The sequence below is a fragment of the Bidens hawaiensis genome, unplaced genomic scaffold, assembly GCF_021521415.1.
Source record: "Bidens hawaiensis isolate Kalapana, Puna unplaced genomic scaffold, B.hawaiensis_p1.1 tig00004021_1, whole genome shotgun sequence".
NCBI lineage: Eukaryota > Viridiplantae > Streptophyta > Magnoliopsida > Asterales > Asteraceae > Bidens > Bidens hawaiensis.
The window spans coordinates 1,184,193-1,201,247 of NW_027491237.1; positions in this window are offsets into that span (position 1 = coordinate 1,184,193).

A 17,055-nucleotide genomic window follows, 5' to 3' on the forward strand; every position below is an offset into this window, starting at 1 on the left:
TCAGGATACGTAGGGTTTCGGTGAAGATATAAGGTTAAGCGAAGTTATCCACAACTTCGCCTACCTTCTCAAGTTCGCCTTACTCAGCGAAGTTCTCTACAACTCCGCCTATCTCCTAAGTTCGCTTACCTTAAGCGAAGTTAATCATCAGCGAAGTTCTTCAGCGAAGTTAATCAGCGGCGAAGTTAAGGCTTAAGTGAAGTTATCCGTAACTTCGCCTACAGTACTTTTCAGAAAATTTTTTGATTTTTTCGGGTTTCTTACTTTTCGGGAAAAATGTCGTCGATTAACATCTCTGAGTTAGTGAAGATGGAAGTTGAAGCAGGGTCAGCTACTAAGGCCCCAAGGTTGCTGAAGGGAACCGATTTCGTTGCATGGAAGGATCGGTTCATACAATATGTCAAGTACCAGGATGCGAAGATGTGGGTATGCATCCCGGATGGTTATATTCCACCAGTTATGGAGTATGAAAGTCGTGATCAAATCAAAAATATAGCAAAATGGAAGTAGAAGAGAAAAAGATGTATGAGGCCGAGAGCAAGGCTCATGCTGCTATTACTATGGCTCTTCCACAAGAGATCCTTCATACGTTTAGAAAGTACACGTCAGCAAGAGAGCTTTGGGAAGCTCTTGAGAACAGATTTGAAGGGAATGTAGGAATCCGTGCTTCAAAGATAAAATTGCTCAAAACCCAGTTCTCAGTCTTCAAGTATTTGAAGAATGAATCTTTAGATGATATTATCACTCGATATTACCATCTGATGACTGAATTGAGCAACTATTCAATTTCCTACCGAGAAGAAGAAATAGTTGAGAAGCTTCTAGATGCTCTCCCACCAAAATGGGAGATGTACACTGTGCTGATGAGGGAAGACAAAGACTTTCCCACATATGATCTAGAAACGGCAGTCAACAAGCTCAGAACCTTTGAGCTTAACATGGTCAGAAAAGAGACACCTACGGATCAGGTTCAAGATCCAGGTATGTATGGAGCTAAAATCAACACTAGCCCAGGATCGAAGACTGAATCTGCTGCCTACTTCTCGAAGGGAGAGTCGGGCGCAAACTCATCACCTGAGGGTCATGTGTCAGTCAACACAAATGGTGATGTTTGCTATGTAGCAGGTGGATCGAGTGGTTCTCAACCCCAGGTAAGCAAGAGTTGTTGCTCTCCAAGTATTCCCAGCAACAACTACTCTAAGATGCCTATGAGTGTCAAGTCTGCTGAAGAGCAGTTTGGTCTCTATGCTTCTTTTATTGCTTCCTACGAGAACTACATTCAAGGGAAGGTTGTTGATCCAGCTATGTTGGATGAAGACTATGACCAGATTGATGCTGATGATCTGGAGGAAATGGATCTGCAATGGCTGATGGCCATGATTGTAAGAAGAGTGAAGCGTTTTATGAGGAAGACCGGGAGAAAGTTTGTCGGTGGAAAGCCAGGGTTTGACAAGACGAAGGTGAGATGCTACAATTGTCAGCAAAACGGTCACTTTGCTAAGGAATGCAGGAATGAGCGTGTGGAACGAAGTAAGGGCAGGTCTACACAGCAAAGTGGGGGTTCTAAAGATTATAGAGCAATGATGTCCAGAGAAGATGGTGAATACAACTGGAACCTGCTTTCTAAAGAAACTTTTGAGCAGGCAAATTTCGCGAAGGTTGAAACTGAAGAAAATGAGAAGGCTACCGGAGAAGAAAAAGCTCTTATGGCAGATGTTAAAGACCAGCTCTCCGAGGTATGTTCTAAATCTACATGCTCTAAATGTGAAAACTTGTCTGAGCAATTAGCAACTATAACCGATCAGTATGTTAGGTTGGATGCTGAATTTAAAACCCTAAAAGAAGATCATCATTTTACAAAAGCAAGAGAAAATAGCTATAAAGTCAAAATAAAAGCTTGTGAAAAAGATGTTAAAAGCCTAAAAACAAAACTTGCTGAAAAAATTGAAGTGATTGATTTAAGCTATGAAGTTTTGGAGGAAAAAACCAAACTAATTGCTGATAGAGAAAAACAGATTGCTGATCACCAGGTAAAAGTGGTGGAACTGAATAGAAAACTAGAGCAGTTCAGAAATTCTTCTGCTATTCTTGATCACCTTGTTAGTGATCAAGGTTCCTCTGCTAAGAGAGGAGGAATCGGTTATCATGAGGTTCCACCACCTTATAATCACAATTACACTTTTAACCCTAGTGTTTAGAAATATGTTGATTTTGAGGTTGCTCAGACAGTACCAGTTAAAATAACTTGTAAAGAACCAAATGTTAGTGGAGGCGAAACAAGTTCGCCTGTTTCAAGTGTTAAAATTTCTGATCCAAGTCCAGTCTCATCGGATTCGGATAAGTCATCCGAGTCTGGTAAGGCAAAAGATGAGGTGGTATTACCCAATGGTGGAGAGAAAGATAAGACGAATAAAAAGAGTACTCCACTAAACCCGTACGTCCCACCATATGTGAGACGAACGGGTGGTAATAAAGCCTCGACATCTACAACACCGGTTGATAAAAAGGTTGTGCATAGGTGTTGTTTTAGGTGTAATCAATTAGGGCAACTAGTTGCAGATTGCCCTCTGAAGCAGCGATTCAGAGGTGTAAGGCCTACTAAAACTGAGAATAAGCCTAATTGTAATTATCATGCTGCTAAAAATGAAAACCATTTAAAATTCAAAAATGTGACTAATTCAGGTTTTCATAGAAACAAATCTCAGTTTTACACTGCTAATAACCAAACTACAAACTATAATTCTTTCAATTCACTAAGGTTTGGTAGGCCTCACAATCAATCTACAAGGAGGTATCCTAGTAGGACTTATAGGAATTATCAAGATACTAACTTTGGAAAGCCAAAGTTTGGGATGTATAGATCCAAGACCAATTGGTCTTGGGTCCCTAAATTCTAATCTTTTGCTTTATTGTGCAGGAACAGTTGAACAGGGCTGCCAACAATCTTTGGGTTGTAGAGTGGCTGTTCCCGGCACATGACGGGTAACAAATACTTGTTACACGATTTGAAACCTGTTCAAGGAGGGAGAGTGAGCTTTGCCGGTGAAAGTGGTGGCAAGATTACTGGAATGGGAACGGAAAAATGACTTTGGAGAAGGTTAACTTTGTAGAAGAATTGAAGCACAATCTGCTGAGTGTGTCGCAGATCTGTGATAAGGAGTACACCGTTCATTTTACAAAAAATGAGGCGATTGTGTTGAAACCTGGTTTTCAGATACCAGAGGAGTGGATTGTGATGAAGGCTCCACGTGAAAGAAATACATATATTATGGATATGAGATCAACTGAAATGGCCACGGCAGAATCATGCCTTATGACAAAAGCGAGTGAATCAGAGTCCGAATTGTGGCATAGGAGAATGGGGCACATTCATCTTCGGGAGATGAACCACATTGTCAGGAATGGACTTGTGCTGGGCGTTCCCTTGAAGAATTTCAATTTTGAAGATAAATGTATAGCGTGCAAGAAGGGAAAGCAGCACAAGAAATCCCATCTCACCAAGAAAGTCAATTCAATTGCCAGTACCCTAGAATTGCTTCACATGGATCTCTTCGGTCCCGTGAATGCAAAAAGTCTTGGAGGTACTTCTTATTGCTTGGTGATCACTGATGACTACTCACGATATTCGTGGGTGTATTTCCTGAAATCAAAAGACGAAACGGCTCAGATGGTGAAGAATTTGATTACCAAAGTTGAGAACATTATGGATAAAAGGGTTAAGTTCATCAGGAGTGACAATGGAACGGAGTTCAAGAATTTTGAGATGGAGATCTTCTGCCTTTAGAGAGGGATTGAACACCAATACAGCGCTCCGTATACACCGCAACAGAATGGAGTGGCTGAAAGGAAGAACAGAACATTAATTGAAGGAGCCAGAACAATGCTGGCTGATTCAAAGCTTCCTGTGGTGTTTTGGGCTGAAGCTGTTGCTACAGCCTGTTATGTTCTGAATAGAGTCTTAACTGTTAAAAGACTTGGTAAAACGTGTTATGAGCTTATGCATGGGAGAAAGTCCAACTTGAGTGGTCTTGAACCATTCCGGTCCCCTTGTTCGATTTTGAAGACAAATTCTAAATTTGGTGAAGTAGCCGATGAAGGAATCTTAGTCGGTTATGTTGTTGGGACTCCCAACAGACGTGTCTTTAATACATCGACCAGCAAGGTTGAGGTGGTGTGTAACACCGATATCACAAGTTACCAACCACCAAAACCAAGCAACGGACCTGCTGAGTTTTTCGACTATGTTAAACTTTTTAAGTCTTTTAACATACCGTATTTGGATATTGCTGAAGAAGAAGAGAGAGTTGCTACGAAGATGATCCTTGATGAGGAAGAAAACCTATTGCAAAGACAGCTGATCGATAAATGTCAACCTTCCTCATCAAATGCTGTCGATACCCCTGCTGCCTCGACTGAAGAAGAATTTTTCAATCCATTTCACTCTCAGCATGAAACAACCATTGACGAGCTCTCTTCTAACTTGGAAGACAATTTGCATGTTGGTTCTGTTCCGACCACGAGAATTCATAAAGATCACCCTTTGGAGAATGTGATTGGTGTGTTTCCTCCGGTGTACAAACAAGACGTAGCTTGAATGAGCACACCTGTGTTTACACAAGCATCAAGGAGACAGGGATAATCAACGAATGCATGTACACCTGCTTTATCAGCCAGATTGAACCGAAGAATTATCAAATGGCTCTCAAGGACAGCTCGTGGGTCGAAGCTATGCAAGAAGACTTGGTTCAATTCAAGAAAATGGAAGTTTGGACTTTGGTTGAAAACCGAAGCATGTGCATGCGATAGGCACAAAATGGGTGTTTAAGTGCAAGAGAGATGAGAAAGGGATTATCATAAGAAACAAGGCGAGGCTAGTCGTTAAAGGTTTTAATCAACAAGAGGGGATTGATTATAATGAAGTGTTCGCTCCTGTCGCAAGGTTGGAAGCCATTAGATTGTTTTTGGCATTCGCTGCTTATAAGAAGATGAAGGTATTTCAGTTGGATGTGAAGAGTGCGTTTCTTAATGGGAAAGTTGATGAGGTAGTGTATGTTGAGCAACCTCCGGGTTTTCCTGACCCAGACTTTCCTGATCACGTGTACAAGTTAAGCAAGGCATTGTATGGACTACATCAGGCACCTCGTGCCTGGTATTCAACTTTATCAGATTACTTGCTTGAAAATGGGTTTGAAAGAGGGAAAATAGATAGCACATTGTTCTTCAAGAGAGATGGAAGCGACTTCCTGCTGGTGCAAGTCTACGTGGATGACATTATCTTTGCTGCATCTAAAGTCTCCATGTGTCAGGAGTTTGAGGCCGTCATGAAGAAAAGGTTTGAAATGAGTGCTATGGGTGAACTAACTTTCTTTTTAGGATTGCAGGTTGATCAGAAGAAGGATGGGATGTTCATTCATCAGACCAAGTATGTCCATGATGTGCTCAAACGCTTCAAGATGGAGGACAGCACTCCATTCAACACTCCAATCTGCGTCAATCACAAATTGGGTGCTGAGTCAGACGGTGATGCAGATGTGGACCCAACTCAATATCGGGCTATTATAGGTTCTTTAATGTACTTAACTGCTTCTAGGCCTGATATAATGTTTGCTGTTTGTCTTTGTGCACGTTTTCAGGCAAACCCAAAGGAATCTCACATGAAGGGTGTGAAGAGGATCTTGCGGTATCTCAAGGGCAAACCGAAGCTGGGGTTGTGGTACCCGAGAGGAGGAGACTTGGAGCTAGTCGCTTACACAGATTCTGATTATGGAGGGTGCAATCAGAGTCGGAAGTCAACAACTGGAGGATGTCAGTTTCTTGGTGGCAGATTGGTGTCGTGGCAATGCAAGAAACAGACTTCGGTCGCAATCTCAACCTGTGAAGCAGAATACATGGCAGCATCCAACTGCTGCTCCCAGGTTCTTTGGATTCAACAACAGTTGCGCGACTATGGTCTGAATTTCTTACTTACATCTATTTGCATTGATAACACAGCTGCTATCTCAGTAACTAACAATCCCGTGAAGCACAGTAAAACTAAACATATTGACATACGTCATCATTTTATACGGGATTGTGCTGAGAAGAAACTTATTGTGCTTGAAAAGGTGGATACGCTTGATAATTTCGCTGATCTTTATACTAAAGCGTTTGACAAAACAAGATTTCAAAACCTTATCGAGCTGAATGGGATGATCAATCCCGAGTAACCATGCTTTTCATATTATATTTAAAAAAAAAAAAAAAAAAAAAAAAAAACGTCACTAGCGCTTAAAATATGTCGGTTACCTCAGTTTGAAGGACTTGTCTTCGGATATGTTTTGGTCCTCATTTTCTACTTGTAGATTTTGAGGATAGCCATTAACCAGATGACTGAAAGTGACCGGGGCGGTTTATGATGAGTTTTCATTCTTTCGCTTAAAATTAGTCGATCATACTTAGTTAGAAGGACACATACTTGTATGTGGTCGGTCCAGCTGATCCATTGGATCTTTGGGATAGCCGTTTACCTGAAGACTTTGTTTTGATCGGGGCGATTAATGTTAATTTTTTTTTTTTTTTTTTAAAAAGGGGAAATGAAATTATTTTTCAAGTCTACTACTTCGTAAGAAGTTCGTTTGCTATGTTTAACAGAAAATTGATCCAACCTTGGAAAATGATAGATATACTGATTCTGTGTGCTTAACTAGTGAAGTTATTAGGCTTAAAAGGCTTTAAGACAGTCATTGTATGTCATGGTAACTTTTTATGGTGCGTAAATGTAGATGTGATACAAACTAAAACTACTCGATTTTACGTGGAAACTCCTTAAGAGTTTTGAATGTCTTCATATATATCTTTCCGAATGATAGGCAGAAAAGCGATTACCCAGTCATACACGAGCCCGTAAGTGTTCTGATTCCCGTGAAGATAGTGTTTCAAGAAACTGCAGTGATCCAGATTCGGAACTTGCAGTTGTTTACTACTCTGAAGTCTATATGAATGTTTGAATAAAAAAAAAAAAAAAACTTATGAGTTATTGAAACATTCTAGAGTTCAAAATATCAAGACTTCTTAATCATGGAGTAAGAAAGAGAACGGGAAGCAGATGAAGAGTAAACTTAATCAGACACTAAGGGTCGAAGTCAATTCGGGGTGACTTGGGGAAAGCCAAATATGCTTTGAGAATAGATAGGAGGCATCATAATCTCTGAGTTGTTGCCCACTTAATTTTTGAGCTTAATTGAACCTAACTCGTATCACAGAAACGATGAAAACCATCTTAAGTTATTTACCTGCTTACAACCTGTCTCTATATGTCATAATACAGCTAAACACGGATCTATGTGACAGTCACGTAATTAGTATGATTCCTGTTCGGATCTTTTCTAAACGTAGTAGTCCCTATCGAGACTGAAATTTGATCCCTTATACTTTAATTGTTAAAGTTTTCTTTTTATGTAGTTGTATGCTTTTATAAATGGTTATTTGGACTTGATCGTGTCATTTAATTCTTAAAGGGAAGTTTTAGAACTTAATTGCAAAATGTTCAAATTATAAGGGTTGATTTTGTAAATATAGGCGATGTTGTTAAACAGGCGAACTTATGAATAACTTCGCCTACGCGAAGTTAACCGTAACTTCGCCTGTATAATCTCTGACCCTATATAAAGAATTTTTAAGGTCAAACTGTTCATAACTTTCAATATCAGCGAACTTAATCTCGATTATCACAGCGAACTTAATTCATTATCATCTGATTTTCTTTCTTCGATTTCAAACCGATTTAAAGGTTGGTTGGGTCATTACATCGTGTTATATGTTCTTTGATGTTAATCTAAGGTTGTTTCGATGACCGGTTAATAACCTCGGCCGATCGATCCTTAAACCCGATTTCAAACCTTGTTTTCATGTGGTCATGTACAACCTGGTCGTCTAGTTATCCTTAAAAACTTGTGTTTCAGAGTCCTTAATCTCCACAATCGTTAAATTCGCCAACGGCACGTCGTTCGAAATCCTTACTGTCGCCGATTCAGATTCAGGCGAACTTAAGGTTTAGGCGAAGTTATCCGTAACTTCGCCTGAGGCTTAACTTCGCTTGAGGCGATGTTCTGAGGCGATGTTGAGAGGCGATGTTCTAAGGCGATGTTGTGGTGAGGCGAATTTAACATTAACTTCGCCTGGACCTTTTAACTTATCAGTTATCAGACGAACTTAAAGCTGAAGCGAAGTTGTTCTCAACTTCGCCCCAACTTTAACTTCGTTGATACAGATTTAATCACAACTTCGCTCATGGTAAGAAGCGAACTTGTGTTATGCTTTAACGTTTATCTAACTTGATTCGTTTGTTACAGATATGGCTGCTGTTGCCGGTGCTGGAGGTGCTGGAGGAGATGACGGAGGAGATAATCAGAGACAATTCTTCCCGGGTCACAACATGTTCATCATCTTAGACCCAGAAGCGAGTGGTGTGGAGGATTACCGCGAGATAATCACATTCCTCCTTCGCTCGAGGATATTCCACGCAATCACTACGACTCTGCTGATTTCCTTACCCAATATTGAGGATTTCTGGCAGACGGTGGAATACGATTGCCGTGTTGAGCCCCCGGTTATGAGAGCAACCATCAATAATCAAGAAGTTCAGTTCTCATCTGAACAAATACGGGTGGCGTTACGATTTGGAGAGGAGACTAGGGATGACCCTACGGAGTTTGTTGCTCCGTTTCGCGATGGAGCATTTCTAAGAATGGGCTATTCTGGTCCATTGGGCGATACACAACGGAGGAAGGGTTTCCTACTTGATCAGTGGCGCTTCCTCATGCACGTTATGATTGTCTGCATGTCTGGAAGGAAGGCGGGCACTGACGGGATGGGTGCGACCATGCAGTCCGCAATGACTGCTCTGACTTATAACAAACGTTATAGCTTCAGTCAGATGGTCTTTTATGAAATTGATAGACAGAGGAGAGCGATGGCTCGTGAGAGGTTCATCATGTATCCAAGATTCATTCAGATGATCTTGAATCATGTTGCTCCCACGTTGCCTCAACGGCGTCCAATAAGATACGTGGAGAATGTGAGCAAACGTATCTTCGCTCAATGCCGTACATCCAGTGCGAGGAGCAAGCCTGAACTGCGTCCAAGGCATACTCCACTCTTTGGGTACTTAATAAACCCGGGGTATGTGCCAGCTCGTGGGGATGAGTTCAGAGACCCGGCACCACAACAGGCAGGAGCAACTCATGCTATACCTGCTGCTCCTGTTGTGTCACCGGAGGAGGAAGTGGACCTTGATGCAGAATTCGGAGGTCAAGGGTTCTTCGATATGGATCGGGTGGATCCAGAGGAGAACGTTCAGATTCCAGTTGAACGTGTCTCGAGTGTGCGTGTTACTAGAGCAGCTACGACGGTGGCTGACTCAGATCTTGATGATGTTATGGATGAGGCGAGAAGGATGTTGGTGACTCAAGAGAGAACATTTGGCAAGAGGAAGAGAACAGTTGATGATAGCGAGTCAGAAGAACAAGAGGATATTCACAAGCTGATTAGACGATCAAGACGTGAAAGGACAGGTGCAGGTATGGGAGCTGGAGAGACTTCAAGAGTTGTACGTTTTGCTCCATCCGCACTGTCAGGTATGTCGATTGTTCCTACATCACTACAGGTCACAGGTTTAAGCGCCGCGGATGTTCCTGTGGTGGCTACATCAGCAATCGGCATCCCATCAATCACTACTATCCAGCTGACGACTCCGGAGATTGTGTCTTTACCACCTCCAACGCTTACTCCTTCAGAGGTGGTGGCACAATTTGTAGAGTCGACAGTCGTTGCAACTGCAGGGTTGTCGGTCACGATACCACCTGCGGTTACGTCCACAACTGCTTCTGATGTCCCGGTTACATTCGAGATCCCTGCTGAGTATACTCAAGACACATCTAACATGAGGTTTGATTTCGATGCAACCCTCTCAGACTCGGAGAGAATAGCTGCACTTGAGCGGGTAGTGGCTGAACAATCAAGGGTGAATCTTGTCCAGACCCAGGCTATTCAGCGCCTTGTAGCAGAGAATCAACCACAGTCGTCCCTCCTGATTGAACATGGGAGAATTATAGATGCTATGAAGGAGTTCTTGGCATCTCAGGGGGAGACAGGCTGTAAAGGCGACGAGTTAAGGACAAAGAAGAAGAATGAAAAAGACGATGATCCCAATGCATCGAAAGATGCAGGTGGTGAGTTGCCAAGAACTACTCAAGCTCTTGGGACTTCCACAGCTCAGGGGGAGTCTGCAGGTGCAGTTGGTGGTGATGAAGTGGTGATGGTTGATGATGAAGATGATGTGATTGATGCTTTGAAAGAATTAGATGATGATATGCTAGATGATGATGTGATGTTTGATGATGATGTGCTGCCTATTGAGGAGATTGAGAAGATTGGAGCTCAGATTGTGATTGAAGAAGATGTTGAAGAAGGTGAAATAGTAGAAGAGAATGTAGAGCATGACATTCCAGGTGTGGAGAAAGCAGATATGGGTAATGAGACAGTAATCGATGATACTGAATGGGAAGAGCAGCCTAGGTGGAAGGAAGGCTATGCTCAGTGGTTCGTCAAAACGAAGAAACCAGCGGTCCCTACAATGTTTAAGAAGAGTTACAATATTAAAGGCTATGCCGAAGCGAAGAAAGGGATTATTTGCTGGATCTATGATGAGCAGTTGAAGCTCTTTGTGATTAAACGGTATGACGGCGTTCAATATTTTAAAAGAATGTTAAGGTCGTTGAATACAATGCCGGAATGTGAAGTGAAAGACTTAGCCAGATTGGGGTTAATCAATCGAAATGACGATAATATGGCTAGAGTCATTGAGAAAATTGTATGGAGAGAGAGTATAAAAGAAAAGAAGTTTGAGCTGTTGAAACCGCAGAAGGGAAAACTTGTTGAAGACAAGGATAGAGGTTTGAGAGCTGATGGAAAACCTTGGATGGTCATGAAGTATAAACCGATCCGGTGCCTGAAAGAAGTACCGATGAAGCTAATGCCCAAGGATGTGCTTAAAGACCTAAAGTGGTGGTATGTGGATTGTGAGACAGCAGAGGCGGTGATGGAAGACGAGGATGAACAAGAGCTTCTAAGAGTTTACGATCCGATGCATTTGGTAAACTTATCGCAAGCTGATCTGAAGGTGCTTAATGAGAAGAAAATCTTTTATATTCCTGCTTGGAATGACGAAGCGAGGAAGTATCAAAGAGTTGTGTCAGTTTGTGTTAGAGAAGGAGTGCATGCGTGAAGAGACAAGATTGAAGATTACGAGATAAGTGCTTAAAGATCAAGATATGAAGCTACTGCCAAGGGGGAGTCTGTTGGTGCATAGTGTCAGTAGTTCATAATCTAGTGTCTGTAATCGAGTCTGTAATGTTTAATTATGTTTTGTATGTTTAAGCGAAGTTACTGACAAGTTCGCTTAACAGGCGAACTTGTTAGTCAAGCGAAGTTATGGACAACTTCGCCTGAACATGCCAGGCGAAGTTGTCGTGTATTTATATACCAGCTTACGGCTTGGTTTGAGTGAGTCGTTTAAGTTCGTGTCAGTGGTTCGAGTTCATTGTAACGTGAGGACGAGAGTCTGTAACAGTGATATTACGTCACGTGTTTGAGTTATAATATATATAACGTCTGTTCGGTTATTCGTGTGTTTGTTTGGTTTGTGTTCTATACTCGTAACGATCCACGCAGGGATTCCGCACCTGAGTAGACCGATATATCTCGTGCGATCCGTCCGGGGAACCTTCAATTACTACGTTCTGAGAAGCCAGTGCATCATAACCAGCCATTTTTAGTAAATAAAAGTTTAAATCTTAACAAGTTCAAACTTAAGGGTTTAAAATGAAATTTTAATAGCGAATGAGAGAGTATAGGTGATAACGAATGAAGAACAGTAGCTTAACGAATGACCAGTAAATAGCTTAACGAATGAAGTAATGTGTTGACAACGAATGAGTGAGTGAATGAGTGACGAATGAGTAACGAATGAGTAGAAGAATGAGTAACGAATGGTTGAACGAACAAGTAACGAATAGCTGACGAATGAGTAGTGAATGGTTGAGCACGAATGACAAATTCTTAATAACGAATTAGCTACAATGACGAATGATCAACACGAATAAGTAACAAATAGATGACGAATGAGTTTGTTATTCTGTTGTAACAAACTTAACATGTTCACGAATCAGTTAGGATCTGATGATGAATGAATATCACACACGTAACGAATGATCAAATTCATTATAACGAATGTGTATGAATATCTTCAAATCTTCAAACAACTTTTCCAGATTTGGAAAATTTCCCGATCTATCTGTTCAAACCAAACAAATAACATGATGGATTACTACGTCAATTTTGCACCAAATCAGCCAAACAAAGGCTCAAACTACTCATATCAATTTCGCGAACACCCTCAACCTTTTCCGCAAACCTCAAATCAATCCAACTATAACCAAAATTCAATAAACTAGAGAACAGAATCCAATGTTCCAATCTATACTCAAAACCATGTCAAATATACTCAATAACCCAATTCAAGCCTCACAACCCTTACACGATAAAATTCGATCTTAATTCAACCCAAATCAGAGTCCAATTAACATTTCAGCATGTTAATTCAGATGAATTCAATAAAATTAAACTTAAACCAAAAATTAACAATTAACTACTAGATTATCTATCAATTCATACCGAATTACCTTAAAATACAAGTAATCTAACCCTGGTAGCTCTAATACCACTTGTAGAACACTAGAAATAATTGATTCAATCAATACGAATTCATAATATATTGAGTAGATTAAGAATCTAGTTATATGATATACTTTATGTGTTAGATAAATATTGATAATATTAAGTGAAGTATCGAGAGGATAATCAGATAGAGTAACGATATACTGTCAAATCAATACTTAAATTAAACAAGGCATTACAGCCTTATATAGACGATAAGATGTCATTCGTTACACATTTCGTAACGAAAGGCCTCCATTCATCTTCTTTTACATACGTTAACATATGTTATGACGAATGACTCATTCGCTATACCCCATTCGTCAACATTCCATGACGAATGGCTCAAATACATAACGACTAAGTTTCATTCGTTAAACATCCTTAACGAATGGACAATTACATATATAACGATTAAGGTTCATTCGTTAAACATCCTTAACGAATGAACCATAAGTAAAAACGAATGGGCTCATTCGTTAAACATCCTTAACGAATGAGCCTTACATAACGAATGGGTTCATAATTAACGACATAAATACCCTTTAACATTAAAATAATAATAAATTACAATCGACTATTACAAAGACTCGAGACGACAAAACCGTGCACTAACAATTTTTATCAAAAGTAGGATGTTACAAATCTTCCCTTCTTAACTATTACTTAAACAAATTTGGGTAAAACTTGCACATCTCTTCTTCAACTTCCCAAGTAGCGTCTGATCCATTATGATGCTTCCATATCACCTTCACCAAAGGGATAACTTTATGACGGAGTTGTTTTTCCTTGCGGTCAACGATCTCGACAGGCTGTTCGATATAGTTTAACTGTTTATCGATCTCAATGTCTACTAATGACACATGTGTCGTGTCATCAGCTAGACATTTTCTCAAATGAGAAACATGAAAGGTAGGGTGAATTCCTTCTAATTTTTCGAGTAAATCTAGCTTATAATCCACTTCAACCACATGATCTATGATTCTGAATGGTCCAATATACCTCGGACTTAACTTTCCTCTCTTCCTGAAACGAATAATACTCTTCCAATGCGAGACCTTGAGCATCACACTATCACCAACGTTAAACTCAATCGGTCATCGCCGCTTATTAGCATAGGACTTCTGACGATCTTGAGCAGCTTTCATTCTTTCATTCAGCTTTCATAAAACTGAAAATCGTTTTAAAAATAATAAGTTTCAATCGTAGTAATGTTACACATTATGAGATGTTTGACCATTAATTTACAAAATTTAACTTTGAGTTACACTTCAAGTTTTAAAGATTATAGCATGATTAAAATGGCATAAAACTGTGAGGACTACGGTTATAAAATGATGACACAAAATAACATAACTAACTGTAATTATGATAAACACACACACACACACACACACACATATATATATATATATATATATATATATGTATATATATATACTTTTGAATGATAAAAATAGCACTAATGAAGACAATAGAAAAAAATTGTTATGTTCAGAAATGAAATTGTCATAGAACTTATATTTGTGATTTCGATATAGAAAATCTCATTATCGATATTTAGTTACATCAATACGATTTCACAAAGGCATAAATAAATTTAGATGGAGAGAAAGGGATAAAAATTAAGGTTATAATTAAAACATCGGTTACAAAAGTTTATAATCATTTAATTTTTTAAATTATTTTATTGGTAAGAAATTTTAGGCAATTCAGGTAAACCAACTAAATTATTTTAATAAGATTTTCAATATAAGAAAACTATACTTTTTTATTAAAATGATGTTTACTAAAGACGGGAAAATATAACATTCCCGTATAATATAAGATAATAATAGACAAACAGAGAAAAAAAATTGTTATTTTCAGAAATCGAATTGTCATAGAACTTATATTTGTGATTTCGATATAGAAAATCTCATTATCGATATTTAGTTATATCAATACGACTTCACAAAAGCATAAATAAATTTAGATGGAGAGAAAGGGATAAAAATTAGGGTTACAATTAAAACATCGGTTACAAAAGTATATAATCATTTAATTTTTTGAATTATTTTATTGGTAAGAAGACAATTCAGGTAAAACAACTAAATTATTTTAATAAGATTTTCAATATAAGAAAACTATATTTATTTATTAAAATGATGTTTACTAAAGATGGGATAATATAACTAAGGGTTGCAAAACCAACCGAAATGGATTGTTTTGGGTCAAGATAGATAAACTTTAAAAGTAAAATGGGTTAGGATGGATCATAAAAATTCTTCAAGTGGGTTAGCATGGGTTGAAAATATACAAGTGAGTTTCTTTTATAGGTTAAAATAGGTCAATACGAAATATCCAAGTTATCCAAAATTTGTCTAATTCAAAATATCCAAACTATCACGTGCGAATCAAAACTTATCCGAAACCCAAAAAACGATCAAAACGAAACAAAAACCCCGAACCGACTAAAACGAAACTAAAAAAAAAAACGAAACTAAACCGAAATAGGAAAACGACCAAAACGAAACAAAAAAACGAAATAAAACCGAAAAATTGACCAAAACGAAATAAAAAAAAGCGAAATGCAACAGAAAGGCTTACCAAAACTAAACAAAAACACTGAATCGACCCGAAACAAAACTGAATCGAAATAGAAAAACGACCAAAACGAAACAAAAAAACCGATATGAAACCGAAAAGTTGACCAAAACGAAACAAAAAAAAAACAAAATTGTTTGAACTCGGGGTTAATCCTAACACACACAGATCACAGATCTGATATGTATATTATAATTAACCTAAGGATCTAGTTCATTGTTACTCTTGATTGTATGTTATATATATAAGATATTAATTGTATGTATGTGGATTATAAGATTAATATGAAGATGAAGATTGAGAGAGAATTGGACAGCAATTCATTAATGTAATCTCAAAACTTAACTTAACAGTGGACACAATTCAGTATAAATAGAAGATGGATCTAGTTCGTTACACATTTCGTAACGAACTAGCATCCACTTTGTTACATACACCTAAATGAAATAATCCTTAACGAATCACCCCCTGAATCGTTAAACATCCTTAACGAATCAGGAGGGATATTTAACTTAGCTCTAGTTTGTTAAACATCATTAACGAACTAGGCTATACATTAACGAACTACATTAATAACTTAATAATTTATTACATAAATAAAACGACAAATACATAATCGATAAATACAAAGACTCGAGACACAAAACCACGCACTAACAGAAATGCAACTGAAAAGCTGACCAAAATAAACAAAAACACCGAACCGACCAAAACGAAACAAAAAAACCGAAACGAAACTGAATTGAAATAGAAAAACGACCAAAACGAAACAAAAAAACCGATATGAAACCGAAAAGCTGACCAAAACGAAACCAAAAAAAAAGCGAAGTGCAACTGAAAAAAGCTGATCAATACAAAACAAAAACACCAAATCGACCGAAACGAAACAAAAAATCTAGAACGAAACTGAACCGAAATAGAAAAACTACCGAAACGAAACAAAAAAAAAAGCGAAATGCAACTGAAAAGCTTACCAAAACAGAACAAAAACACTGTACCGACCAAAACGAAACAAAACAACCGAAACGAAACTGAACCGAAATAGAAAAACGACCGAAACGAAACAAAAAAACTGAATTGAAACTGAAAAATTGACTAAAAGGAAACATAAAAAAACTAAATGCAATTTAAAAACTGAACCAAAACGAAACAAAACCACCGAAGTGACCAAAACGAAACATAAAAACTGAAATGAAACTGAACCGAAATAGAAAAACAACCAAAACGATACAAAAAAAACCGATATGACACCGAAAAACTGACTAAAACGAAACAAAAAAAACAAAATGCAATCAAAAAGCTTACCAAAGCGAAACAAAAAACTGAAACGTAGCCGACCAAAATAAAACAAAATGAATCGAAATGAAACAAAAAAACGAAATGAAACCGAAAAAACTGACTAAAGCAAAACAACACTGAAATCGAAACGAGCGGATACCGAAAGCGACCGAAATGGAAAAAAAAAAAACAAAACTGAACCGAAAAAACCTCCGAAAAACTCGAACCTGAATCGGTAAAAAATGGATTTTTTTTATGAACGAGGATGACGTGGAAAACATTTTGGTTATTCTACATTTTGTGTTTTTTATTTATATTTTGAGTTATTATTTTTTTAATAGTTTTTTTGAATATTTTTTTTGGGAGTTTTTAAAACCTTTTGTATGTCAACCTTCACTTGGGTCAAGATGGGTTAGCTTTACCCATCTTGACCTATAT